Raw genomic sequence first — 6,000 nt, 5'->3', positions numbered from 1 at the left:
TAGAAGACATTATATATGGGAGTCTCTGTGGTTAAATTGGGAGAAGATTAAAAGACAATGTTATTTGAAAATTCCAGTCTGGCTATCGACTATTGAAGCATTTTCTTATCCTATAATATACAAAAAGGAACAAACAGTTAGATATGGTGAAATATTGAATGAAAAGGGTGAACTTAAATCTATACAAAAACTAGAGGAACAAGGTATAAAGATGAATTGGTTTTCATACGCGCAAATACATTCAAGGTATGATAAAGATTCTAAAACATAAGGTTTCTATGATAAACTGACTGACTTAGATAAGATTTTGACAGGTACTGATGAAAAGGTGATTAAAAAATTGTATGGATATTTATTAGAAATTAAACTAGAAGAAGAACAAGTTAAAAGAAACTATGATTGCTTGGGGGAAGAATTTTGGATATGGGATTGATTTAGAGAAATGGCAAAAATTGTGGTCTCAAAATTATAAAATGACAATGTCAACAGCATATAAAGAAAATTTGTATAAGATGTTTTACAGGTGGCACTTTCCCCCGACAAGAATAGCAAGATGTAAATCCGAAAAATGTTGGAAATGTCACAGATACCTGTCTCATATTACCATATGTGGTGGACTTGTGCGGATGCTAAAAAATACTGGACTAAAATCCACACGTGGTTGGAAAAAATGACAAAAAAGCATATAGATTTGAAACCAGAAATATTTTAATTGGGAATTTTACCTGAAATATATAGTAAAGACTTGAAATACCTGATTGTAAATGTATTAACAGCGGCTAGGATTGTATTTGCTAAAAACTGGAAAAATGAGAAAATACCATCAACAGGAGGAAATCATTAAGAAAATATTGGAATGTGCTGAAATGAGTAGATTGACATTTGAAATTAGAGAACAAGATGATAAACAATTTTATAAAATTTGGGATCTATTCTATCAATGGTTAGACAATAAAATATAGTAATGAAATATGTAGACTTTTAGAAAATAATAAATATATAAAGATGTATTCTTTTCTAATTATATCTACAAAATGATTCTAGGATAGATCTGGGATGATGATTCAAATTGTCATAAAACAAATTAAGTAAAATATGATCATTTTGGAAAACATGAATGAATAAAAGTATAGTCAAATGAATGATTAATAATGGTATTAATGTATTTAATATATTGATTGAAAATACGAGATTATATACAATGTAATTATAATTGAAGACTATGAAATGGAAGCACAAAACAATTTGTAAACCAACCGGCACACTGTATGTACATATATGGAAGATGATTTAATGTTTTTATGTTTTGTTTGTTTATGTTTGTTTTAAAAACCAATAAAATTTTTATTTAAAAAAAGATGATCAATATGAGATTAGTGAAATACTTGACATAGAAATAGGGGAACCTTACAATACTTGGTTTGTTGGAAAGGGTATCCCTTGTCGGAGGCGTCATGGGTTGTCTATTCAGAGGTGCACGCCCCTCGGCTATGCTGACAGTTCCACCTAAAGTATCCTACCAAGGAAGCGGGGGAGACAATGCATAGGGTTTCATCTGTTCGTTCTCTTTTTCTAGGTGGATCTCTGGTAGAGGAGACAGCCTGTTGGGCTCCGTTAGGGATGATAGATGATCTGAGCCCATCAGCACATTTGCAGGAGTAGCCGTCGTACCCTGCCAATGATGGATGTTTCTGGGGAATTGCGACAGCTGCAGCGTCGGAGAATTATGACGTGTGAAGAGATCCTCAGTCGTCCGTAACTTGAAGGGAAATTCCTATCTGTGTTTGATGGATTGTTGAACGTTAATTAGATGATTCTGCCAAAGCCAAACTGAAAGAGATCACAGCTGGTGCAGCTGTTGAATCAACTGGGCTGAAGAAACAGGAGATGGGGAGGGGAAGTTTAACTATTTAGTTTACTCGCGATGAGATAAGAAACATGAGCGATGGATAAGTGATAGGGAAGGAAATAGTGGACTTATTAGGTAAACCGGATGATGGGAATAAGGGGTGATTGAGGGAATAATTAGGGGCGTGGATAGGAGATAGAAGCATTTAGGTGGGTGTGTTTATACCTTTAAATAACACTGTAAGGCAGAAGCTTCCAGTGCTAACCTAGACCGGTTGGGATACCGTTCTTGTCAGATGTAAAATTTGTTGTTTGACATTACAACTCTTGAATCCTGCTTTCTGCACTGCATGGTAGTTTGTGGTTTGTGTGCAAATCTGCAAGTTTTCAAAGACTGGCTGAGACCTAACAAATAAAACCTTCTTTCATTTATACAGTGTGTCGGTTGATACATATGTCTTGTGCACAATATCTATGGTCCTTTCCTCTTCGCTTTACATTCATATTACATTAATTAACTTTCCATATCATATTATATTATTACACCATCATTAGACTTTTAATTTCAAAATACATGTTTTCCTTTAGAGCAAACCTCACTTAATAACTTTAGTTCATATTTATAACTCATTCGGAAATAATCAGTTACAACACAACATTACTACTATATTATACTTCAATTTCCTACTTTTCTGTCTAACCATTGGCAAAATAAATCCCATATCTTATAGTATTCTTTTTCTTCTTGCTCTCTAATTGCTAATGTTAATTTACTCATGTCTGCACATTCCATTGTTTTCTTAATCACATCCTCCCTCCGAATTTTCTCATTTTTCCAATTTTGGGCAAATACAATTCTAGCTGCAGTTAAAACATCTATAATCAGATATGTCAGTTCTTTGTTATAGCCTTTGGGTAAGATTCCCAACAAGAATATCTCTGGTTTTAAGTCTATATGTTGTTTTGTCATTTTTTCCAACCATGTGTGTATTTTAGTCCAATATTTTTTAGCTTCTTTACATGCCCACTACATATGATAATATGATCCAGGTATCTGATGACATTTCCAACACTTCGCTGATTTGTCCTTGAACATCTTTGCTAATCTTGCCAGAGGGAAGTGCCATCTGTAAAATATCTTCTACAAGTTTTCTTTATATGCTGTTGACATTGTTAATTTATAATTACTAGACCATAATTTTGCCATTTTTCTAAATCTATCCCATATCCAAAGTTTTCCCCCCATGCAATCATTGTTTCTTTAACTTGTTCCATTTTCACTCCTAGTAAATAGCCGTATAGTTTTTTAATCATCCTCTCTTCAGTACCTGTTAAAATTTTATATAATTCAATAAATTCTTTATAAAACTCTTCTATCTTACTATCTTTATCATATCTAGAATGTATTTGCACATATGAATACCAATTCATATTTATCATCTAATTCTTGCTTTGTTTTGAGTTCACCCTTTTCATTTAAAATCTCACTATATCTAACGTGTTCCATTTTAAAAATAATTGGACATGCAAATGCCTCTATTGTTGATAACCAGACTGGTATTTTCAAATAATGTTGTTTCCTTATTTTTCCCAAGCTGATAGCGAGGTATCTCAAATATAATGTCTCCTAAAATACCCATGCGCTTTCCTTTCCTTATATTATAAAAAAGCATTCACTCTTCAACATCTTCATCAATGATTTGGATCAAGGAATAGATGGGGAACTCATTAAATTTGCAGGCGACACCAAGCTGTCAGGAATAGCCAATACTCCAGAAGATAGGCTTAAGATTCAGAAGGATCTTGACAGGCTTGAACAGTGGGCACTATCTAACAAAATGAAATTCAATTGTGAAAAAAAGTAAGGTTCTACATTAAGGCAAGAAAAATCAAATGCACAGGTTCAGTATAGGCAGTACCTTGCTCAATAATAGTAACTGTGAGAGAGATCTTGGAGTCCTAGTGAACAATCACTTAAATATGGGTCAGCAGTGTGCTACAGCTGCCAAAAAAGCCAACACAGTTCTAGGCTGCATTAACACACAGACAGAATCAAGATCATGTGAAATGTTAATACCACTTTATAATGTCTTAGTAAGGTCACACTTGGAATACTGCATCCAGTTTTGGTCACCAGGTTATAAAAAGATATTGACACTCTACAAAGAGTGCAGAGAAGAGTAACAAAGTTGATTAGGGGCTGGAGGCTAAAACATATAAAGAACGGTTGCTGGAACTCGGTATGCCTAGTTTAATGAAAAGAAGGACTAGGGATGACATGATAGCAATGTTCTGATATCTCAAGGGTTGCCATTAAGAAGAGGGAGTCAAGCTATTCTCCAAAGCACCTGAGGGCAAGACAAGAAGCAATGGATGGAAACTAATTAAGGAGAGAAACAACCTAGAATTAGAAGAAGTAATTTCCTGAGAGTTGGAACAATTTATCAGTGGAACAACTTGCCTCCAGAAGTAGTGATTGCTCCAACACTGAAAGTTTTAAAGAAGAGATTGGACAACCATTTATCTGAAATGGTGTAGGGTTCACTGCCTGAGCAGGGGTTGGACTAGAAGACCTCCAAGATCCCTTCCAACTCCTATCCTATGCTATCCGTGTTTCCCTGAAAATAAGACCCGGTCTTATTTTCTTTTGGGCTTGAAAATAAGCACTGGGGCTTAGTTTCAGGAGGGAAAATCTTATTTTTTTTTCACCTACAGGAGGCAGTTAATGTGCGGGCCGATGGGAGTGGGAGCATTGCTACCCCAGCCCCGCCCTCAGTCCCACCATCTACTTGCCTGTGGCTGCAACAAACTAAGTTCTCGACACAACCTGGTCTCCACCCATCCTGCCTGCTGGCCTTGCTGCTGGGACACTGGAGCTCAGGTCTTTATTAAAATTCTTCAATTGTAATTTTATGGTATCCAGTAATAGCTATTCTCAGTTCAATTTTAACCATGGTAATTTTGTGGAATATATAAAAAAGAATGTTTATTGAATAGAGAGTTAATAGTGAATATATTGACTAGTGAGTTAGCTCCAGATTGCACCTTTTTTGTATTAGATAACTGCAACCCCAAAGCAAGAAATGTTGGATTCCTTAAAATGCTTCTTTCTACATAAGTTCCTACAATCATTCCAACCTACAGAAAGAATTGCTTTAAAAATATTGAGAATAAACAACTAGCCACATTTTTTTCTTCTTAGCATGGATTTTTTAAAATCATATCCTTGATTGTAATGGGAATTGACCTATTGGCTAGTTGCCCAAGTCTGCTGTCATGGGCTAAGGGTGACTGGCCCAAAAACAACCCAGCTGCTTCCATGCCTTAAGGGAGGAATAGAACTAATTGCCTGGTTTGTAGCTTTAACCACTAAACCAAACTAGTCTTAAAACAACCAGCCACAATACTGATATTAATTTGAACTTGAATCTATAGAGTTAATTAAAAACTATTTTATTTTAATAAGTTTTTAAAAATAACTCAGAGTTGTTTGTAAAACAATATACTGTATGCTGCTGCCATAGGTAGACAATTACACTACAGGCTATTTACCTGTTAAGATCTTGTATTTTTCCAACATAATTAACACACTGTTCTGCACAAGCTCTTCAATGCTGCTTTGTCTTTCTATTTCATTGCTTTTAATGGTGAACAGAAACGTCAGGTGTCAAATAAGCTATAAGATAGAAATGTCCCTGGCTGTAATTAGCAGAAATTGCTGAGGCACCAATTTCCAGGATTCCACCATAGGCCATGCTGATTGAGGTTGCTGAAAATTTATTCAGTTGGTAAAAAATCAGATTCAAATCTCTCCAGTACAAGGTTGCATACCCCTATACTCAATTTGTTTGGCAGAACACATATGAATTCCATTTTCCATCCACTTTGGGGTATCTTAAACAATACCCAATTGAATTAGGATATTATAACATTCTTAACTGCTGGTTTCTCCCCTTCTCCCCCAAATAGATTCATTTTTACCTGCCCAGATTACAGAGTTTGCTATTCTCTCTCCTTTTGACCCAGTTCTCCAGGATCTGAACCATCTAGTGTTTTGCTGCCATCTACTGTCCTTTACTGTGCTTTTCTTTCTGGGGAGTCTGCAGATTCTTTCCCTGGCTCTGCACTAGGGGCAAGTGATTCTAAGCAATT

The sequence above is a fragment of the Notechis scutatus genome, chromosome Z (assembly GCF_049901735.1).
Source record: "Notechis scutatus isolate UNSWTSFEM ecotype Mainland chromosome Z, rNotScu1.2, whole genome shotgun sequence".
Classification (NCBI taxonomy): domain Eukaryota; kingdom Metazoa; phylum Chordata; class Lepidosauria; order Squamata; family Elapidae; genus Notechis; species Notechis scutatus.
This window is presented reverse-complemented; position numbering follows the sequence as displayed.